Raw genomic sequence first — 24,952 nt, 5'->3', positions numbered from 1 at the left:
CAAAGGTGGAAGTAATCGAAAAATTACCTCCACCAACATCCGTTAGAGGCATTCGCAGTTTCTTAGGCCATGCGGGCTTTTACCGTCGTTTCATCAAGGATTTTTCAAAAATCTCATCTCCTTTGTGCAGGCTTCTTGAGAAAGATACATCTTTCAAGTTTGATGATGCTTGTCTGAAAGCATTTGATGAGCTGAAACGAAGATTAGTTACTGCACCGATTATCATTTCTCCAGATTGGAAACTTCCATTTGAATTGATGTGTGATGCAAGTGATATAGCCATTGGAGCTGTTTTGGGGCGGCAGAAGGAGAAAATATTTTGTTCCATTCACTATGCGAGTAGAACTCTTAATTCATCTCAAATGAATTACACTATTACTGAAAAAGAGTTGCTCACAGTAGTATGGGCATTTGATAAGTTTAGATCCTATCTAGTGGGGACAAAAGTCATAGTTTACACAGATCACTCCGCTATAAGGTATTTATTTGCAAAGAAAGATGTCAAGCCAAGGTTAATTCGATGGGTTCTTCTTTTGCAGGAATTTGATTTGGAGATTCGAGATCGAAAGGGAACAGAGAATCAGGTTGCAGATCATTTATCCAGGCTGGAAAATAGAGGCCATGTCACTGAAGGAGAATCAATCAAAGAAACATTCCCTGACGAACATTTGCTAGCTATCACTTCGGATGAAACCCCGTGGTATGCTGATTATGTGAATTTCATTGCAAGTGGGGTGACTCCACCAGAATTCATAGCTGACCATAGAAGAAGGTTCTTACATGATATGAGATTCTACATGTGGGACGAGCCTTTTCTATATAAGCAATGCACAGATCAATTGGTAAGAAGGTGTGTCCCTGAGGAGGAGATGAATGCAATATTGCATGACTGTCATTCTTCTCTTTATGTAGGTCATCATGGGGGAGACAGAACTGCACAAAAGGTTTTGCAATCAGGTTTTTACTGGCCAAAATTATTTAAAGATGCACATGCTTTTGTTAAAAATTGTGACAGGTTCCAAAGAACCGGAATGATCACGAAGAAGCACGAGATGCCTTTACAAAATATTTTGGCAGTAGAACTCTTTGATGTCTGGGGAATAGATTTCATGGGACCATTTCCATATTCTAATGGGCATAGATATGTTTTGGTTGCAGTTGATTATGTGTCTAAGTGGGTTGAGGCCATTGCTCTTCCTACTAATGATGCGAAGGTAGTGGTAAGTTTCGTAAAGAAGCATATTCTCACACGCTTTGGAACTCCAAGAGTGTTGATAAGTGATGGAGGAACACACTTTTGCAACAAATTATTGAAAAATGTCCTAGAAAAATATGGTGTGAGACACATGGTTGCTACTGCATATCACCCTCAAACGAGTGGTCAAGTTGAAGTGTCAAACAGGGAGGTAAAACAGATTTTGGAGAAAACTGTGAGCGCAAATAGGAAGGACTGGTCCGGTAAGTTAGAAGATGCATTGTGGGCTTACCGAACTGCATACAAGACTCCAATAGGTACTTCTCCATACAGGTTGGTTTATGGAAAGGCATGTCATTTGCCTGTTGAGCTAGAACACAAAGCTTATTGGGCAATCAAAAAGCTAAATATGGATATGGACTTAGCCGGTGAAAAAAGACTACTACAACTCAATGAACTTGATGAGTTTCGGTTGCATGCTTATGAAAATGCCAAGTTATATAAAGAAAGAACCAAGAGGTGACATGATAAGCACATCCAACGTCGTGAGTTTGTGCCGGGTCAAGAAGTTCTTCTGTTTAATTCAAGGTTAAAGCTTTTTCCAGGAAAGCTTAAGTCTCGTTGGGCAGGCCCTTTCGTTGTAGTAAGCGTGACTCCTCATGGAACAGTTGAATTACGAGACACAAATTCAAGTGGTACTTTCTTGGTAAATGGGCAACGAATTAAACATTATTGGGGTGGTGACATTCAACGTCACAAAACCTCAGTAGATTTAATTGATGTATAATGCAATATGGCATCGTGTCGCGACGTAAAATAAGGTGCTGGTTGGGAGGCAACCCAACGATCATGGTATTTTTTTGATTATGATGTTTATTGTGTACTAATAAATACAGGTGAACGAGGGCTGATGCTAAGGTATCTAAAAAAAAATTCAGAAACCGCTCAGGTGCGCGGCCGCGCACCTGACCGCGCATTTGACCGCGCTACTTTGGGGTGCTCTCTGTCTTGGCCGCGCATCTGACTAGCGCGGCCACGCATTTGACCGCGCTAGTTCAGTGCCTCTTTGTCTTGGCCATGCATCTGACTAGCGCGGCCGCGCATGTGACCGCGCTAGTTCAGTGAAAGTTTTCGTTTTTTTTAGTTTTTTTTTGTTTTTGTTTTTTTAATTTGTTAATTAAATTACTATCCTACCCCCCTAATTTCCCTTATCTGAACTCCCTCTCCCCAAAAACCCCCCATTCCAACAAATTATCTCTCTCTCTAACCCAATTTCCCCTCTTCAAAACCCTTCTCTTCTCCAAACCTTTCTTCTACCATTCATCTTCTTCTCCCAAACAATCCCCATCAAATCTTCTTCTCTATCTTCACATTCATCTTCTTCACCATTTTCTTCCAATAAAGGTATGAATTCTTGTTTTGTTTTCTTTTATTTTTCTATTTTTTCCCCAGATTTTTGTTTATATGCAAATAAAGTAGTTATAGTTGTTAAAGTTGGTTTCTAAGAATGGTGTTGATATTATAAGTTGAAATGTTAGTAAGAAATTAGTTTTAAGTTCTAAGTTCTTCTCTTCTTTTATTTTTCTTGTTATTTTTGAGATTTTGTTTTTATGTTTTAAGTAAATATAATGATAGTATTGATGGGTATTGTGTAATAATAGTGAACTATTCTCGTATAATTCTTTTATACAGAGAATAATGTTAGTGATAATTTATTTTTATTTTTTATGGCTATTTTTCGAAATTCTATTGAAGTGTTTATACATATGTTGTGTTAATTGTACATAAATTATATGTATAAATTAGTGAAATACTTGGGGGTATTGTTGGTTGATGAGTGTGGGGAGGAGAACCACTTGATTGGTGATGTTTTATGGGTGAATAAGGGTGATTATTGTTCTAACAAGTATAAAAGGGGTTATGATAATACAATTTATGCAATGTGTTTGTGAAAAAGCCCCCATGAATAAGAAAATGTAGTTTGTGACCAATGATGAGTGTGAAGTCTAAGTAACCCCATTGAGCCGCGAATTTTGGATTGGGCTATGTTAATATGTTATTGTCTTGCAGGTATAATGACTAACTCCAGAAAAAGACGTACCACAGGTCCTTCCTCAAGCAACCAAGCAGGCAGAGCTAGGTCACGAGAGGCAGCAATTGCACGCCCATTTGATAATACAAGATTTGTTTCGGCCAAAGCTCAGGACCGATTTGTAGAAAAAGCTGAAAAGAAACCAATTCCTGAAAGAGGTGTTGACATGAGAAAACTTCAGCGGTTGTGCCCTCATATGCACGATGAGTTGCTGAGAAGGGGCTTACACACATTCGTCAACGAACCAGGTGAGGCAAATCTCATGGTTGTAAGAGAATTTTATGCCAATGCTACAGAGCATATAAATGGAATAGTCACAGTGCGCCAAAGAGTAGTGAATGCTTCACTTGAGGCAATTCGTACTGCTTATCAGCTGCCTGTACCTCCAGAGGAGCATAATGACTTCTATAACTATGGTAAGGCACCCACATACGAAATTTGGGAAAGATTCTTTGAGACCATTTTGGCACCTGGCAAGGAAATTTCCTGGATGACTGATGGGCAGAAATTTCATTCTAATGCACTCACATTTGAAGCAAAGTGCTGGTTGCATCTCATATGCGCCCGATTGATCCTATCACACAATAAAACGAAAGTCAATGGACCCCGAGCTTGTCTTGTCTGGTGTTTTGTTAATGGTCACGACTTTGACGTAGCTAAAATCATGTATGATGAGATGTTCACTCGCTGCAAAATCAAGAGGTATGGATTCTTCTTCCCTTCACTAGTTACTCAACTATGCAGGGCTGCTAGTGTGCCATAATATCAACCTGCTGATGGGTTGGTTGAAAAGGAAAGCAAGTTCCGAGCTGATAAAGTGACAACGGGGAAAGAGCCGGAGGTAGTAGAGGTGGTAGAATCAAGCAGCTCTGATGATGATGATGACGATGATGATGAGGAGGAAAATGAGGCAATGAATGTTGCAAGTGAGGCGCAGCCAGAAGCACCCCGTGCATCAGCTGCAAGACTGTCATCAGTTGCGAGACTGTCAAGATCAGCATCACAAGCAGCACCAACAACAACATTATCACGAGCAGCTTCATCTTCCCGATCTACCAGATTGCCTCGTCAAAACACATTGGAAAAAGAGGTGGAGGATCTTCGCACCACTATGACTGGGTTGGGCAACCGTGTGGAGGAGATAGCTGACCGACAAGTCAAGTCGGAGAAAAAATTTATGGGTTGGCTTAGAGCATTGGGGCGTGCATGTAATGTGAATCCTGACACTGTCTTAGATCAGGAATGAAGTTTCGGGGAAGTATCTTTGCCTATTTTCTTTTTAGAAATGAAAGTCATCGGGACATGCCTAACGTTTAAGTGTGGGGTGGAAGGATGGTAGTAATTATTATAGATTTTTAGGTTGTTTTAATTGTTTTGGATTGTTGGAATGTTTTGGTGGTGTGGTACAATATATAATGTTTTGGGATTGCGTGATTATTTCACTTTTGATTTTAAATGTTTTGGTGATTTAGTATTGTTGGAGTAATTGTTCTTAAAACATATTTTTTTTAGTAGTAATATTGGCGCGACCCGATGACGGATTCTTTTGGATAGGAGTTCTTGAGGGACTGAGCTTATTGAAAATAACAAAAAGATTTTTGTTTTTATTTTTGGTATTTTTAGGTAGTATAACAAATCTCCCTTGGTTTTTCTTTAAGCCACGATTCTTTTCCAAGGGTTTATTTTGAATCGGGCATATGTAGTTTTTTAGTGAGCATATATAGAAGAGAACTCATAGCGTTGACACACCTAAACACAATAGAACTTAGAGTGTAACGCTTAGTCTTAATTGTTGAATCTCACCGAAAGTGCCTTAAATTGTATGTTTGTACTGAATTGAATGCTCGTAATGGAGTGTCTTGATGAGTTGATCTGGAATGAGTCATATGCCATGTGTGGTGAGTAATTGTGTAGTCCATGCATTGTATTTGTGTCTAGAACTTGCCCAGTATGTGAATTAAAGCGAAATATTAGGTGATGCTCGATTTGAAAAATGATGTTAGGCTTTCTTTGACCTTTTTGAGCGTAATTGCTTATTAAAAATAAAATTTGTCCCTAGTTAACCCTTTTGAGCCTTCAGACTTTTTGTTTGGCACCCGCATTACAAGCCTATACACTTTTGTTCTTAATTGACAATATTTTGATCCTTTTACCTCTTAAAGTACTTTAATTGTGAGAAGAACGCTAAAAGAAGTAAGAAGGAAATAAGTGTGAGGTGGCTTTTGAGTGGAACCAATAAAAGGATGAAAGGTGCATTTATGTTGTAAATGAATACACCACTAACAGAAACTGGGTGACAAGAAAAATTACATTGTGTTTTGCTCTAGTTAGTGAGAATGAATTAATAGAGTGCTTAAAGAAGAATGGCGTATTTGTGGGATGACATTGTGTATAAATGAGAAGTAGGTTGAAGAATTTATGCTGAAAATTGCTCGTGTGATGTGTTAAAGTGCTTAGGGGTTGAGTCACTATTCCTAAATACATCTTACCCATCCCTTAGCCCACATTACAACCATGAAAAAGTCCTAATTGATTTTGGATTGAGCTAGCCTACATTAGTAGAGATTTACATTAAGGGCAAGCTTATGGTACCAATTGCATGCATGTGACCTCTTTTGTGAGAGTGAGTGATTTCCTTGATTATTATAAGTATATGACTGGAATGTGCGGAGTAATTACCAAATATTTCTTATTGGCATGATGGTGAGGGCATATGACTTGTGACAGAAAAGAAAATCTTGACTTCTGTGAAGAGCAAGTTGAGGAAGTTTGAATATGCATGGCACTTGAGATTCAACTTTAAAGCTAGGATTGTTCACTGCTAGGAACAACATATGTACATTATTCTCGGTGTAATGCGTTAGGGGAAATAGTTGAGTGAAGGGATCTTTAGAGATAGTTGTAATATAATAGTTTGATTGCTCGAGGACTAGCAATAGATTAAGTGTGGGGTGTTGATAATAAGCGAAATCTGGGTGATTTAGCTATTGTTTATGCTTCTGCTTGATGATATTCCAATGATATATTGTGATTAATTGATGAATTATGGGCTTTAATAATGAATTATATACATTTCAGGTAAAGAAGCGTATATTACGTAAATCAAATATGATTGGAACCATTTTGGAGCAATAAATGAAAAACCCCTCGGAATTAATTATGGTGGAAGAACAAGAAAAGAATCAAGAATATGGGACAACTGGACTAGCGCGGTCAGGTGCGCGGCCGCGCTAGTCCAGATTTCGGGAAAGGTTGTTTAAAGGGGTAAAATTAGAATTTCTTCTTAATCCCACTCAATTTACATAAAGCAAGAACTCCATTATTGGAGTTAAAGAGATGGAGAGTGGAAGATCTGATTTTTAGAGAGAGCAATAGGAACATCAACTTGGAAAAGATTGAAAGAGTTTTTCTAAACCTTCTCCTAGTATTTACGTATATTATGTTTAAAGATTTTTATTGTTGTTATTTGTATAATTATGAGTAGCTAAAAACTCTAATATTCTTGGGTCATGGATGTTAGATGATCTTGTTATTTGAAGCTTAGATTGAAGATCTTGAATCTTTCGTTATGAGTTGTTAATTTGATTCTGCTTCTAATTATTTTACTGCGTAGCTAACAGTGAAATATTATTTACGAATCTTGAGTTAAACTTGAAAAAGGAAATTCTTGATTTCATATAGAATCAAATAGATCAAGATCCGAATCCTGGGCATCGGGTGAAAGATTTGCAATTAAGATAGACATATACTTAATTGCCTTGTTTGGTTGAAAAATAGGAGTTGTAAATGCATTCTTGCTAATATTAATACCATAGACATATAGGTATTAGTTTAACTTGAATAGATGCATAAGAACTCGAAAGATTCTTATGAATATTATTAACCCTATAATCAATAACCCGGATAATTCAATAAATCAATCTTAAGCTAAAATAGTAGCATGATCTCTAGCAAGTCCATGACCCTGGAATATCTTTACCAAAATTGTTATCAAAATATTGTGTAATTGGTGTAGTAATTTTGTGTTGAATTATTGTGCAATTATTAAGTAAGTTATAAATTGGTTCTTTATATATTTTGTGATAATTTAGCTTGAATTGATAATTGTTTGAGTCTACATCAGTCGATAAGTTGATCACAATTCCTTGTGGGAACGATACTCTACTTACTACTATATTACTTGTCGATCGCGTGCACTTGCGTGATTGTTTTGGTCGCAACACCTTTTTTTGCTCTTCAATTTTCACTTCAATACGTTTTCCTAGTTAACATAGTAACAATATTTGGCATAACCGAATGGTATTATTTGAAGGCATGTCGGTCATTTTGTTTTGTCTTTTTCCTCCCTTTCTCGAAACACGAAATACTTCGTACAATAATTTCTTTTTTTATAAATAAAAAATAAATCTAGTTTTGTAGTCAATAACTCAAGAAATGATTTCAAAATCCGATAAAGGTGGTCTTTCTTTTCTCTTCCTATAAAACAATTTTTAAACAAAAATTCTTAGTATAATTTAGTTAATTTTTAAAATAATTTCGACAGATTTTCCGCGGCCAGCCTTCTAAAAATCCAGTGGATATACATTGGTAGAATATTCCTTCTATTATCAAAGGCTAGCGGTCGAATTATTTTCGGGATTAAATCATGACATTAAAAATATGATTTTAACCATAAATCCGGCAATAAATAAATAGAAGATAAAAATCTAATAGAGACAATTAATCTCAAGCAATAAAAGGAGAGGATCGTCGTAAGCTGACAGCTAGCATAAACTACAACTTGTTTGGACGGTTGTTATGTATCGTTTCATAATGTATTGTATAATATTTTATTGTACTGTATTATTTTGATTATACACTATTTGGATAGTTTTTATTGTTTGTCATCATTTCACGATATCATGCGCCAACAATATGAAGAATTAACTTGCAATATTATAAAAAAATCAAGACATGAGATATAAAAAGGCATGGTAAATGATAAAATAAGATTATTTAATAATAAGGAAGGGCAAGATCGATGAGAAAAATAATAAGGTAACGACGTGTCCACACCAAATCGATCATTTCATAAAATGACACTTTTCGCCTATAACGTAACGACCGATATAATATGATTGTTTCATAATGTATTGTATGTTATAATGTACCATTTTGATGTATATAGTATTTGGATATATTGTATTGTTTGACATCGTTTCATGATGTCAGCTGAGACTTCAGCGCCGGTTACTTCACCACCCACCCACCCAGCTAGGGGTGGAGGTCAGTCAGCTAGAGGTCGCCCCAGAGGGGGAGGTCGATCAGGTGGTGGTCAGGCCCGTTTCTATGCACTCCCAGCCAGACCCGATGCTATTGCTTCAGATGCTGTGATTACAGGTATTGTCTCAGTTTGCCACAGAGATGCCTCTGTGTTATTTGATCCTAGTTCCACTTTTTTATATGTGTCATCATATTTTGCTCGTTATCTGGATACGCCCCGTGAGTCTCTTGTTTCATCTGTTCATGTATCTATTTCGGTGGGTGATATTGTTGTTGTGGACCTCGTATATCGGTCGTGTGTAGTGACTATTGGGGTTTTGGAGACCCGAGTGGACCTTTTGTTGCTTTGTTTGGTGGACTTTGATGTGATATTAGGCATGGACTGTTTATCTCTATGTCATGCTATTTTGGATTGTCATGCTAAGACATTGACGTTGGCTATGCCGGGTGTGCCACTGATTAAGTGGTGAGGTTCGATTGATTTTGTCCTCAGTAGGGTGATCTCATTTTTGAAGGCCCAACGGATGGTTGGGAAAGACAATCTTTCATACTTAGCTTTCGTGAGGGAAGTCAGTGTAGAGACTCCTACCATTGATTTAGTCCCGGTAGTGAGGGACTTTCCGGATATGTTTCCTGCAAACCTGTCGGGCATGCCACTGAACAGGGATATTCACTTTGGTATTGATTTGGTGCTGGGCACTCAGCCTATTTCTATTCCACCGTATCGTATGGCACCGACAGAGTTGAAGGAATTGAAGGAGCAACTTGAGGAACTCCTTGATAAAGGGGTTTATTCAGCCTAGCATGTCACCTCGAGGTGCGCCAGTTCTATTTGTGAAGAAAAAAGGATGGCACTATGAGGATGTGCATTGACTATAGGCAGTTGAACAAAGTTACAATCAAGAACAAGTATCATTTGCCTCGTATTGATGATTTATTTGACCAGCTTCAGGGAGCGAGAGTGTTCTCCAAGATTGATCTCCGTTCAGGGTATCACCAGTTGAAGATCAGGGACTCGGATATTCTTAAGACGACTTTCAGGACCCGCTATGGTTATTGAGTTCCTTGTGATATCTTTTGGGTTGACCAATGCCCCAGCAGCTTTCATGCATTTGATGAACAACGTGTTTCGGCCTTATCTCAACTCGTTTGTCATTGTATTCATTGATGATATTCTGGTATACTCGCGTAGTCAGGAGGAGCACGCGGAGCATTTGAGAGTGGTATTGCAGCGGTTGAGGGAGGAGAAACTTTATACAAAGTTCTCAAAGTGTGAGTTTTAGCTCAGTTCAGTGGCTTTCTTGGGGCACGTGGTGTCCAGTGAGGGTATTCAGGTTGATCCGAAGAAGATAGAGGCGGTTTAGAGTTGGCCCAGGCCATCCTCAACCACAAAGATTCGCAACTTTCTTGGTTTGGGGGGTTATTACCGTCGGTTCATTCAGGGATTTTCATCTATAGCATCACCCTTGACCAAATTGACTCAGAAGGGTACGCCTTTCATGTGATCGGATGAGTGTGAAGCAAGCTTTCAGAAGCTCAAGATTGTCTTGACCACAACTCCAGTGTTAGTTTTGCCATCAACTTCAGGTTCATATTTAATGTATTGTGATGCTTCGAGAGTTGGTATAGGGTGTGTGTTGATGCAGGAGGGTGGAGTGATTGCTTATGCTTCTCGTCAGTTGAAGCCCCATGAGAAGAACTACCCGGTTCATGATTTAGAGTTGGCTGCCATTGTTCACGCGTTGAATATTTGGAGGCATTATCTTTATGGTGAGTTGTGTGAGGTATTTACTAATCATCGTAGCCTCCAACACTTATTATTCAAGCAGAAGGATCTCAATTTGAGGCAGTGGAGATGGTTAGAGCTGCTAAAGACTATGATATCACTATCTTGTACCACTTGGGGAAGGCCAATGTAGTGCCCGATGCCTTGAGTAGGAAGGGGGTGAGTATTGGCAGTTTGGCATATATTCCTGTTGGGGAGAGGCCTCTTGCAGTTGATGTTCAGGCCTTGGCCAATCGGTTTGTGAGGTTGGATATTTCGGAGCCCAGTCGGGGTTTTAGTCTGTGTAGTTTCTCGGTCTTCCTTGTTTGATCGCATCAGAAAGCGCCAATATGATGATCCTCATTTGCTTGTCCTTAAGGACAGAGTTCATGTGATGACCCTAAAAGTCATCACTTGATTTAGAAGTAATTTTTGTGTTTCGAGGCCTTAAAAGCCTCCTTTTATCTCATCTCAATTTGCGTGCATGTCCGGGTGTATATCCAGAACGCTTTTATGTGAAAATTTGATAAAAATGCTAATTTGGCCTTTAAAATTTAATGTAAGTTGACTTCGGTCAATATTTTGGGTAAACGGACCCGGACCCGTGATTTGACAGTCCCGGAGGGGTCCGCAGAAAAATATGGGACTTGGGCATATGCCCGGAATCGAATTCCGAAGTCCCAAGCCCGAGAAATAAATTTTTGAAGAAAATTGTTTAACTGAAATTATAAGAGTTTTTGGAAATTTAAATGTGTTTGAATTTGATGGTATCGAGCCCGTATTTTAGTTTCGGAGAGCAGTACAAGTCTTATATGGTGTTTAAGTTGAGCCTGAAAAATTTGGTAAGAAACGAACTTGATATGATGTAAATCGGACCCTCAGTTGTTAAAATTTAAACTTAAGAGTTATGGAGATTTTTCTTTGATTTTGATGTTAAACTCGTAGTTCGAGATGTTAATTTGGAGATTAGATCGCACGAGTAAGTCCATATGATTTTTTGAGTTAGTATGCATGTTTGGTTTGGATCCCCGAGGGCTCGGGTGAGTTTCGGATAGGTTTCGAGGTGGTTTGGACTTAGGATTTTCTGCTATTTTGCTGCTTCTGGTGTGCTAGTGTATTGTTCTTCGCGTTCGCGAAATAAATCTCGTGAACGCGAAGAGTAAGTTAGTCTGAGGGGGATTTTCTTCTACGCGAACGCGAGGCTCAGGTTGCGAACGCGAAACATTGGGGGTGTTACCCTTCGCAAACGCGGCCTAGCTATCGCGAACGCGAAGGCCATTTGGCAGGGAACTGGGGGAAGGGATTTTACCCTACGCGAACACGATATAGGTCTCGCGAACGCGAAGGTCAGGGGGGTTAACCCTTCGCAAACGCGACAGGCTTCTCGTGAACACGAAGAAGACCTATCCAGTGAATTAAAAACAGAACAAAAAACGGGAATAAGCTATTTTCATATCTCATTCCCTAAAATCAGGCCTTAGGCGATTTTTGAAGAAAAGTTCCAACACCAAATCATAGGTATGTGTTCTTAAACTCATCTCCTTCATTTTTTATCAACACCCATTAGATTTTTAGGACTAAATATTATTCTTCCATGGTAAAATTAGGGGTTTTGGGTAGAATTAGGGCTTTTTGAATAATTGGAATTTAGATATTATTTTGGTGTCGGATTTCAAAACTAATTGCATATTCGGGCTTGTGGGTGAATGAGTGATCGGGTTTTGGTCAGAACCTCGAGTTTTGACCAAGCAGGCCCGGGGTCGATTTTTGACTTTTTGGGGAAAATGATGGAAAACCTATAATTAAGCATTGGGTATAAATTTTTTAGCATTTATTGATGTTGTTAAATTAATTTGGGATAGATACAAGTAAATTGGAGGCGAATTCTAAAGGAAAAGCGGTGTTTGAGGCTTGAGTTGGCCATGGACGTTCGAGGTAAGTGTTTGGTCTAACCTCAGCTTGAGGGAATGGGTATTGTGCTTTATTTACTATGTGCTAGTGTAGTGTACGACGTATAGGTGTGGTGACAAGTATCTATACGTTGTTTTCAAGCATGCTCGTGAGTCTTAAATTGTAATCGTTGTATTTCTTAATAATACTACAAATGCCTAAATTGTTGATTCTCCGTGTTGGGCAAGAATTATGATTACCTTCGTGGTATTTGTTTATTGTTGAGCATTGGCTCTAGTTAAGGTTTCATTTGTGAAGTTAATTGTTGGTACAAGTTTGGTTATAGCTGATTCCCTTGTCATGACGTATTTAATTCTTACTGTTGGTTCCATTATCGGGATGTGCTTATTCTTATTGTTGATTCCCTTGCCGGGATAATATTATTTCCTTATTGTTCCCTTGCCGGGATTCTTTTGTAATTGGTGTTGATTGGTATATTAGGATCGGGTTACACGTCGCAATAGTATTATATGGGATCGGGTTGCACGCTGCAACAAGGAGCAATAAGGGAGGACAAGAGGGGTCGGGTTGCACGCCGCAATAATGATATATGATTTGGATCGGGTTGCACACCGTAGTAGTATTTTATGATTTGGATCGGATTTCGCGCCGCAACAATAAAGAACAAAAGTGGACATTGATTAGTTACTGTGTTCCTTATTCTTCCTGATGCGAAATTTAAGATGTTCTTTATGTTTTTCTCCTGAGATTCTGTTGGTACTTGATATCCCCTGCAACATGTTCCCCTTCCCGTCTTTAACTACTAGTTCCCGTTATTATTACTTCCCGTATATGCTTTAATTGCATAGGTTTAATTGGTAGTCTTGTCCTAGCCTCATAACTACTTCACCGAGGTTAGGCTCGACACTTACCAGCACATGGGGTCAGTTGTGCTGATACTACACTTTACACTGTATGCAGATCTCGGTACCAGAGCTTTTGGACCATAGCGAGGTTGTTGCCTTCAGTCCAGCGGAGACCCGAGGTATTCCTGCAGATGTCCGTAGGCCTTGCCGTCCCCTTCTATCTTTTATATTCTGTTTTCATTTACTTTAGAGACAGACTTGTACCTTTCTATTTAGACCACTGTTTGTAGTATTCGTAGATGGTCTGTGATATTGTGACACCAGTTCTAGGTAGAGTTGTATTTTGGAGTTTTCGCACTAGTATTTGGTTAAGTTATCAGATTTTGTCTTCTACATTTCTTTAATTATTATTATTATTATTCTGATGTTGATCACATGTAAATTTGAAATTACTAAAAGGTTAAGGAAAAAGAGTAATAAGATCTATAACGCTCGGCTTGCCTAGCTTTTACGAGTAGGTGCCATCATGACTCCCGAGGGTGAGAAGTCTAGGTCGTGATAGTTCAACACGAAGATGCCAGAGATGTGACTATTGGTAATGACGAGGTATTGAGGATGCAGGGCCGGATATATGTGCCAAATGCAGATGGTCTTCAGGAGTTGATTCTGGAGGAGGCCCATAGCTCGCGGTATTCCATTCATCCGAGTGCCGCGAATATGTATCAGGATTTGAAACAGCATTATTGGTGGAGAATAATGAAGAAGGTTCTACTGAAGGTATCACCCATGAAGGGTGTTATGAGATTTGGGAAGAAGGATAAATTGAGTCCTCGGTTCATTGGACCTTTTAAGGTGCTTCGGGGGATTGGGTAGGTGGCTTATGAGCTTGCTTTGCCACCCAGCTTGTTGAGCGTGCATCCGGTATTTCATGTTTCTATGTTCCGAAAGTATATTGGTGATCCATCTCACGTCTTGGATTTTAGCACGGTTCAGTTAGACAGTGATTTGACTTATGATGTGGAACTAGTGGCTATTTTGGAGCGGCATGTCCGAAAGTTGAGATCAAAGGATATAACTTCACTGAAAGTGTAGTGGAGAGGTCGGTCCATGGAGGAGGCTACCTGGGAGACCGAGTGGGAGATGCAGAGAAGATATCCACACATGTTTGAGGCTTCAGATATATTTCTTGACTCGTTTGGGGATGAACGTTTGTTTAAGAGGGGGAGGATGTAATGACCCGTCCGGTCGTTTCATGAGTTACCGCTCAGTTTCCTCCATTTCTGCTTCTTTATGTGTTGTTCAGCTGTATTTCATCATATCGTGTTGGTTTTTCTGTGTTCGGAGTAGTCATGGAGTGAAATGAGACACTTAGTCTCTTATTTGGAAGCTTTAATTGGAAAAGTCAACCGAAAGTTGACTTTGAGTAAATAATCTCGGAATTTGGTTTTTATGGTTCAGATAGCTTCGTTAGGTGATTTGGGACTTAGAAGCGTGTTCGGAATGTAATTTGGAGGTTCGTGGTAGATTAAGGCTTGAATTGGCGAAATTAGAATTTTGGCATTTTCCGGTCGGCAGTGGAAATCTTGATATCAGGGTCGGATTGGAATTTCAGAAATTAGAGTAGGTCCCTTGTATCATTTGTGACATGTTTGCAAAATTTTAGGTCATTCGGATGAGGGTTGATAGTTTTTTTGCACCATTTGTGGAATTCGGAAGTTTTGGAATCCTTAGGCTTGAATCCGAGGGTGATTTGATGTTTTGATGTTATTTCGAGTGTTCCGAAGGTTGGAATAAATTTGAATAGTGGTATGTGACTTGTTGGCGTGTTTGGTTGAGGTCCCGAGGGCCTTGGGATGGATTTGGGTGGTTGACAGAAGGTTTGGAGTGGAATGGGAGTTGCAGATTTTGCTGCTTCTGTAGTTTCCGCAACTGCGGATTGGGGAATGCAGGTGCGATGATCACAGAATAGGATATTGTCGCATGAGCGGATGGTTAACCGCACTTGCTAGCCCGCAGGTGCGAGGCTTGGGGCGCAGGTACGGAAGTAGGTTCTCTTAAGTGAAAACCACTGAAGCGGAGAATTTCCGCAGAAGCGGTAGCGCAAGTGCGCTTATGGGACCACAGGTGCAGAATCCCTGGAGCAGAAACTATAAAAGCTTCCCTTTGCGATTTTCAACCTTATTTCACCATTAGTGTTCGGACTTGGAGCTTTTTTAGAGGGTTTAGAGAGGGATTCGAGGGGTAACACTGGGAGGTAAGATTTTTGAACTCAATATTCGATTCTATGGTGATTTCTAACTGATTAGACATGAAATTAATGGGATCCAAGGGTTAAAATTGAAGGCCAGGGCTTGAGTTTTGAAGAGCTTTGATTAGGGATTTGAGGGGCCATTTGAGGTCCGATTTTGGTGATTTTGGTATCTATAGACTCGTGAAAGGATAAGGATTCCAGTGATATAATTTTTATCGAATTCCGAGACATGGGCTTGGGGGTCGGATTTGGCCAATTTCAGAATTTTTGAGTTAATTTGATTATTTTCGCTTGGGCTTTGTTCCTTTAGCGTGTATTAATGATGCAACACTGATTTTGGTTAGATTTGAAGCATTTGGAGGCCGATTGGAGAGGCAAAAGCATCGCGGGCTATAGTTTGGACCGGTTTGAGGTAAGCTATGATTGTAAATGTTGTCATGAGGGTATGAAACCCCAGATTTTACATCGTTTCACTACTTTGAGGTGAAACACATGCTAGATGATGAGCGTAGGGGCATACACCGTTGGGTATTGTGACTTGGTCCGTCCCGTATGACTAATAAGTCGCATATTTGACTGAAAACTATTTGATATCACTGTGTTTTGGAAAGTATTACTATGTTTTGGGCTAAATGCCATATTTAGTACTCGTGCCAAGCTGTTTGGACCCTTAGGGACTTTTTACTATTATTCCTCATTGTTTTTCCGTGTTTTACTGATTTCATAACTCAATCTTATTTACTCCGTTTTGGTATTATAAATGATATTTTGGGCTGAGCACCATGTTTACTGTTGCCTGAGTGGCTTGAGAGGTTTCTGACTAAGTGAGGCCAAGTGCCTGTATTGTGAGGATATCATGGGATCGGGCTGCGCGCCACATCATGTTGTGCTGATTGTGATATATGAGAGGCCGAGGGCGTGATTTATTATGCCACGAGATGACTTGTTATAGCGTTTGGGTTGTAGGAGCCCCTCATGAGTTTGAACACCCCCAGTAAGCACGAGTACCCAGTGTAAGCACGTGATTTTTGCTCCACGAGCAATCACTCCAAAAGAAATCAAAAATAATAAATGGCATCGCGGTACAATTTTCACGGGACATGTGCTGCTAGTCATTTGTGGTTCGGCCCGTGTTGCAATTAATCTTACAAAAACACAAAAAATAAGAACGCCGTGTGTAATCAGGCCGTAGTCCGGTTTTAAGAGAAAATTGACAAAAAATATGCAGCTTTTACTCTAGGCTGTGATTTAACCATTTTTAAAAAATTCTAATATGTGTGTTTATTGTTGTAGGTGTTACCCAATATGTGTGTAGGTTCATTTTAATTATTTGCATTGTTTTTAGGAATTTTTGGTTAATTTGTTGAAATTAAAAAAAGGAAAGGAATCGGTTTGGACAACAAATGAGGCCCAAAGCCAATGCAAAACCAAGCCCAACCCAGGCTGCCCCAGCAGGACCCCAAACGACATCGTATCAATACCCCTGTTAGAACCGTTGATCTGATTCAAACGGACGGTCTTGATCAGACTGCTCGTTTACCCAAACGACGCCGTTTCAGGCAGGATGATCTAAGCCGTCCAACCCCATTGATCCAACGGATCCAGGCCCTCCTCTAAACCCGTCAACATGGCCCGATCCAATCCCCTACCCGGTCTTAACCCACTATCAGCCCCCGAACGACGTCGTCTCTCTTCAATGAGTAGATCCTGGCCCTGGATCTCACTTGATCCAACGGCCAGGATCTAAACCCTCAATACATATATAAACCTAACCCCTTACCCCCACGTCCCAAGCCACACCCCCCCTTCAGCCACTGTTCACCATCTTCCCCAGGACCCCTTTCCTCTCAAACCCTAGCAGCCTAGGTTTTCCCCCGTGAGCCCGGTAACCACAGTTCCGATGACCACCAAAATAACATCCCCGATGCACCCAACCACCCTGAACATGAATCCGTTAACCGTTCACCTCGAATCAACCCGTAGCTTCTCGAATCTTCAAACGAAGATTCGAGCAAAAACTAGATCTACACCGATTGACCCCAAACTCACACCACAACCCCTCCTGACCTCCCTCACCCTCTGAATGGCTTTGGTTCCGTTCGAATCTGACTAGAATTGAACGGTTCCCAAATCGAACCTCAAGAGCCCTAGGATTCAGATCTATGGGTTTTTGTCCGAATCAGTGGCAGGATCAGGGCCTAGCAGACTTTTACCGAAGTGTTCTCAGTTGAGAACGCTTCGGTTAAAGTCCATTAGACCCCAAAATCACCTGGCCCGAGTTCGAGCATTGAGTCAGTCTTAGTTTCAGGTCCCGGAGGTATTTTCCCTTTTTTATTTTGTCATCTTAAACTCTATCTGTCGTACATGTTCTGGTTTGTTTTGGTTTCTGACTCGTCTATCCCTGTGTGTACATTTTGAGTTTAAAGTTGATTTGTTTGTTGATTTTGTTGGTTGTTTGCTGTATATTATAGTTCGCGTAGTCGTTTAAATAAGCATCGTCAACTAAATTCACTTGAAAGATTAGAAAATCAGGAGTTGCATTTCAGTATTGATTACTATGCCTGTTTCTTGTTGGTGTTACTTGTATCGGCATGACCAACTTGTACCCTTTAATTGGCACCCACGTTTGATTAAATTGGAATCATTGGTTTGAATTTAGGCTGAAAATTGATTGTTAACTGTGGAAAGCTAACAGATTCACCTGAAGGCAGCATTGAGTTTAAGTTAAGTAGTCAGTAGTTAGCTGAAATCAAAGAGGTTTATATACTAATTATTAAGAGTTATGGTAATACAGTAACATGCCAGGTTAAGGGTAGTTTTGGCATAAGACAAAGTCTGATTAGGGGTTTAACTTAAGAATATGTCAAGTGTTAATTAAAATACTATTAACAATGGGGAACAAAACATAAGAGCATGGGTTCAAATGAATACTTTATTGCACTCATAATCCTTGATTAGAGCAATAGGACAAAGCATGGGGGGCTGATTAAGTTTACCGAGAAAGATGCCTTTAGGCATGAGGAGTTAAGGGGTATGGGCAGATTGCAACTGGCAGGATCCAGGTAGCTTGACTGCACTGGGTTGTTGGCTTATAAATAAGCTGTTGCAGAACTAAAAAAGGGTTGGACTTTTAGTCTTCAGAAAAAAAAGAAAAAAAACAAAACAGAAAGAGATTTCAGAATACTGTGAATGAGTATCATTTGAAAACTGTGTAAGAGTTCAAGTTGTTCAAGCTGTCTTTGCTGATTGTTGTTGGCTGTTTGCTCAGCTTTTGTGGTTATTGATTTTCTGCTGTTACTGCATTGAACATTCTGGGTTTTCTTGGCTGCATCTTATTACTCTTTTCTGGGATTACTTGTTTGGTGCTCGACCATCTGCTGGTTCTCTTTGTTCTGGAAATTGTTGCTGGTTGTCTGTGGACTGTGGAAAACACTTGTGGGTTTGGTTTGTTGCTGTGTGGTTGCTGTGTATCTGATGTTGCTGTGTTTACTGCATACTGCCCAGCTGATCATTCCTTTCTTCTTTGTCCTCTATACCAGGTACACAACCAATGCACTGTCAAATGTAATTGGAAAAATTGAGCATGAATACAAATGAAAAGTCCTGAAGAATGTCTTTTATACATAGATTGTTACATTAAATATTCATGTAATGTGTAATAGTTTACATTCTTGTTTTGGATGCTGGAGATAGTCTTCATGCCTAATAAATGTCAACGTATGGTAGTTGAATGTTAGACTGTGTATATAGGTTGGTGATAAGAGTATGCCCAAGGCAGTAGGTTGTATCTCAGATTTAGTTCAATGGTGTAATATAAGTCTGTAATGTATGCCAAGCATGAAAATCGTACACTACTAGTTAAGTTCTTTCCTTTCCGATAAATTGCCATATATAACTGTTAAACCATGTTTTAAGACAAAGAACACAGGGTTTGCAATCTCAACCCCACGAAGGTTGAGCCCAGGTCAAAATAGACCAAGCAGGCCTGCACCAGACAAATAATGGCCCAGGTCTGGCCCATCACGCGTGGGCTGGATTTGGGCCTTTAATTTTTGCTCGACTGACTGTGTACGTGGCCGTGCTTCTGATTTTGCGCAAGCACTCGGAATTCTGTTATAGATAACTTGCAAGCATGTAATTAATTAGGACTATCTAATGTTTTCGATTAGTAGAGACAAACACGACAAGAAACGTAGTTGCTATAGGATACCCTTTTAAAATAAGAACGAGATGAGCCTCGACAAATAAATAAAAAACGCGCAAGCTGCGGGGCCCTCGTTAAATGTATATTATCGAAGCATTCAGTTTCCAGGATGGGTCGTTTAGCAAATCTCACGGCCCTCCCAGAATAATAACGCGATAGTCTCTTTAAGCGCGTACTTAATAATGTTATCTCCTTAAACTCGGGTGCACATTTATGTGACCCAAATCCGAATCTCAACGGAATCGAAATGTGTCTCTAACCACGAGTACATTGATTGTGGCGTGGTCTAAGATGCATTTCCATGACGTTGCAAATTCTTTTCATAAGGAATGAGACGAGCCTCGACAAACAAAGATGTACAAAGTGCGGGGCCCTCTAAATGTATATGTATAAAAATACTTAGAATTCGGGACATGCCGTTTAGCGAATTTCATGGCTTTCCCCAAAATAACAATACGCTAGTTGCTTTAAGCGCGCCTTTAATAGTTTATTTTCCTTAACTTGGGTGCACATTTATGTGACCCGAATCCAAATTTCAACCGAGTCGAGATATGTCAACAATCACGTGTACATTGATGTAACGTGATTCGAGGTATGTTTCCACGACGTTGCAATTCCTTGTAAAATAATAATAATTATGAAAGCGGTTAAAAGATAAAATTTGCACACAAGTTCATATTTGTATAAAATCAGATAATTAAGCCGAATATAACAGTTGAGCGACCGTGCTAGAACCACGGAACTCGGGAATGCCTAACACCTTCTCCCGGGTTAACAGAATTCCTTATCCGGATTTCTGGTACGCAGACCGTAATATAGAGTCATTCTTTTCCTCGATTCGGGATTAAAATTGGTGACTTGGGACACCCTAAATCTCCCAAGTGGCGACTCTGAAATAATTAAACCAATCCCGTTTCGATTGTCCTTTAATTGGAAAAAACTCCCTTGCGCCCTCTCGGGTGCGGAAAAAGGAGGTGTGACAGCTCTGGCGACTCTGCTGGGGATCACTACCCAGAACCACTAGTTCAGGGTTAGAAATTCGAGCTTAGATAAATTGTTATATTTGGTTATATCTGATTTTTTACATGTTTGAGCCTAATGTGCTAAATGCTACTTTTACCGCTTTGATATTATTTGGACTGTATATAAACTGTGCCGAAACCCTTCTCTTCTTACCTCCAGGGAGAAGCTCGCTGGTCGAGACTCCCTATTCTGTTAGTGTCAATACCCGAAATAAGAAAGAGGACGGATAAGTTACGAAGCCGGACGGCCTTTTGGTTCTCGGTAAGTTGCCCCCTCCTCGACTCGAGTTGTCCGCTCGGGTACACTGTCTAGAACATTGACCCAGGTTTTTGAACATAGAATAACGTGACTTCATGCCAGATCCCTAGTAGGAACGCTTATTTGCATCACGTTGCATTTGACTTAGGGGACTCAACACAGGGGTTGGGTCCGTCTAGGACTAGCAACCTGATATGAAAGGACCATCCTAATGCATCCTATTTGTTTTCCGTGCATTTATTTGTCTCGAGCCCGCATCTTGACCGGTGTTTGAATAATGTGAAATTGGAAGCAAAAAAAAAGAAGAAGAAGGAATAGCGGTTAAGGAGCTAATTGTTTATTTTTGGAAAAAGCCAATGCCAAAATACTGTCAAAACTTTGCCGAAATTTTGAGAAAATGAAAAGAAAACGTCTTATTAGTTTTGTTTTATTAAAAGCAAAGGAAAAATAGAAAAAAAAGAGAAGAAAAAAGGGGTCGTTGTTCTGTTTTGTTTTTCAAAATATATAGTTTGTCTTGTCACAAAAATGAAGATGAAAAAGAGTCTTATTTTTTTTAAAAAAAATGTTTTTTATTATTTTTATGAAAATCCGAGTAATATATATATATATATATATATATATATATATATATATATATATATGTCTTTATTTGTTGCAAAAATATTTGTCTTGCCAAAAAGTCTTGAAAAGTTTTTAGACCCCTAATTTTCAAAAAGTTTGTTTTATTGTCTAAAAAATATATGTCTAAATAAAGTTTTTATTTTATTTTATTCACTTGGCATAATCACCCTAATAAATGTGCAGGATGAGCACGATACAAAACGAACCTTTTTCAGTAATGACCAAGATCCCGTTTGAGTTGCGGTTATGGTGGAACGACTTAGGCAAAGAAGGGCAAGACAAAGTAAGGAAATGTCTGAAAGGTCTCCCGCACCTACTAAACGTTCAGCCTCGGGGTGATATCATCAGATCATTGGTTACTTGTTGGGATTCCGCACACAACGTGTTCCATTTTTCGGACTTCGAGCTCACCCCGACATTGGAAGAAATAGCAGGTACATCGGAAGTGATGAAGCCCCTTTTAGGTTCAAATACTTGATTGCACCTAGAGCTGTCACGGTACACTGGTTTCTGGATTTCCTAAAAATACCTCGAACGTTCCACCATCCAGATCTTGCCAAAGGATTCTGCAGTCTCCACCTCATATATGCTAGATACGGCCACGTGGGCGGGTTCAATAAGCCGGATTTCAAACTATGCAGTAGAGGCAACCGACAAAAGTGGGACGAACACAGGCTAGTGGCTTTTATGACAGCCTTTCTGGGTCTTATAGTGTTCCCTAGGAAAGATGGAAACATTGATCTAAAGATAACCGGGGTCGTCAATACTTTGCTTACCCAAGATAAAAGTACTCTGGCGCCTATGATTATGGCTGACATTTTCCGGGCTCTCACTGCTTGTCGAGCCAGGGGCGACTTTTTCGAAGGATGTAACCTACTGTTGCAAATGTGGATGACCGATCATTTATGCCATCGCTCCTCACTTTTGGGTTATGGTTCGCCAGAGAAAACTTGTATTGGAGAATTCTACACGAGAATCAAAGGGCTCAATTTACCTGAGGGAGTCACATCATGGACCTCATTTCTCCGAACTCTCACTGCCAGCCAAATCCAATGGACGCTCGGATGGTCACCTATTGAGGAAATCATATACATGCCGGCAACCCGGCCTCACTTTCTGTTGATGGACTGAAAAATATCCAACCCTATGCACCGTTTCGGGTTTTGAGGCAACTTGGGAGGTACCAAGTGGTACCGAAAGATGAAGATTTGAGTACCCAAGTGATTGAAATCAGTCCGAATGGTCATTTCCCTGAAGAAGAAGTTCGCCAAATCTGGAGTGAGTGCCAACATCTGACAGCAAACACTTGTGTGATTGATACGGCAAAAGGGGAAGTCGCCCCAGGATATCACGCTTGGTTTAGAGGTAGCCTGTCCTACGAAAGACCGGCTAAGAGACCGCATCTCAAAGATTTCGTAGAATCATCCCAAGGGCAATGGAACTGGTTAGCAAAAGAGAAGGGTTATCGGGCAGAGATTGGTGATTTGAAGCTACAAATGGACAGTCTGAAATTCGATAACAGCGTACAAATCGCGGCGGATCGAAGCGAAAAGAATAGATTGATCCAAGAGAATGAAGAACTTAAGGCCCAAATCCAAAAATTGAGATTGTCTCTTGATGAGCAGCCCAGAAGTCGATCAGACCAGCGGTTGATAAAGGGTTTGAAAAGAGAGATCACGGAATGGCGAGACGGGTTAGAAGAATCCGAAAAGGTCATGGCAGAGTTCAAGGCACAGTGGGGAACAAGAGTAGATAAGCATCGCCGATGCTTGAACCAATTGAAACGTGACCACGAGAAGACTGTTGCCAAAATAAAGAGAGAGATGGCTACACTTGAGTTTAAAGCAGTTAAGCAGGCCAGGGATTTCCAATTGGAGAGTAGATACTGTTACGACTTGTTGGCCCAAATGAAGACAGAAGTGCGGTAGCTGAGGAATCAACATATACAGGACTCACAGGTATTCAAGACGTGCAGTGATCAGATAAGACACCTACTCATAGAGAAGAAACAAACCAGAGATAAGATCAGGGCCATTGCCCATGCCATCATCAGACGATGTCGGCGGTGTGAGAACATGACCTGCGTTACCGTTCTCTCAGCAGTGATGGGTTATGTCAAACAGACCATGCACGAGTTGGAGCAACTCGAAAGGGATCTCGCACCTAGACCCGCGAAAAGGCCGAATGATGCCTCGCGGGTCCCTAAGTTGGAAAATTAACCTTTGGTCGAGTCTTGTTTATTTAGGCTTTGATGTTTTCCCATATGTTGTTTTCTATTTTTTCCTTCAATCAAATAGGGTCAAAGAACCGTGGAGTCTGTATTGTTGCTATTCCTTGTTTGAAGTAATTTGTAATAGCAAAATTTTGAGAATGAATTTAATGATTTCACAAGAATTTTGTATTTCTTTACTTTAAGGCAGAACTACGCCTGGTCTGATTCACGCGGGGACGTGATACGTAGGCAATCCCCATAAGATTCGACCACTTTTAATAAAGAGAGAAAAGAAAATACATAATAAAATAAAACACAGGGTTTCCCAAAATACTTTAAAAGAGGGACGAATGAGCAAACCGGGATGACGCATGTTGTTTGAAGCAAAGCATGTAGAAACGGTTAACTGCCTAGGTGCATTGCATCCTCTACGTGTTATGATCAAATCTGTTAAACTCTAACGCTAACAAAGTTTGTTGTTGTCTGATCCAGACAAGTTAGTTGTTAAAGAACTCTGGCAACACACTCATACCAAACCAGATCCAAAGGACCGGTAGCAACAAGCATGACTACTTCAGAGAATAGTAATGAGGAAGAAAGGCCAATGAGCCAGTTGCTAAAAGAAGCGATGGAAAAGATTGAAAGGATGGGACTAGAGATGAATGCAATGCAGCTAGCCATAGCCAAAACACAAAAGAGCCCTGAAACACTGGGACACATGCCAGAATACCCTCACTCCGGCCCTTCCACAAGCCGCCCAAATCCCCTTTATCATCAAGAAAGAAGCCCTCATGATTCCCAAGCTCCACCACCCCATCAACCTCTCCCAACACCCAATATTCCCATTTTTGTGGGACCAACATCAGCCCCTTTGCAAAGAACGACCAGTGAGCCATTGTTTCAGGCTCACGATACACAATACTACCCCCCCGAGCCTACGTTTCATGCCCCCGAACCACAGGCTTACAATCCACATTTGGAAGTGCCGGCAGAGATTGAGAAGCCGGCTAAGGCCCCTGAACAGGATGAAGTATTGAGAAAGTTCAAAAGCCTGGAGCAGTCCTTCAGGAACTTGCACGGGCTGGGCAATCAAGTCAGCGTAGCATACAAAGATCTGTGCCCTTTCCCAGACGTCCAACTCCCGGCTGGGTTCAAGATGCCTAAGTTTGATTTATATGAAGGGCACGGTGATCCCATGGCACATTTGCGGGGATTCTGTAGCAAAATGAGAGGGGCAGGCGGCAAGGATGAGCTGCTGATAGCTTATTTCGGCCAAAGTCTGAGCGGATCTGCACTAGAATGGTATACCAGGC

Source organism: Nicotiana sylvestris, chromosome 5 (assembly GCF_000393655.2).
Source record: "Nicotiana sylvestris chromosome 5, ASM39365v2, whole genome shotgun sequence".
NCBI classification, from domain to species: Eukaryota; Viridiplantae; Streptophyta; class Magnoliopsida; order Solanales; family Solanaceae; genus Nicotiana; species Nicotiana sylvestris.
The sequence above is the reverse complement of the archived record's forward strand: the minus strand, read 5'-3'. Positions refer to the sequence as shown.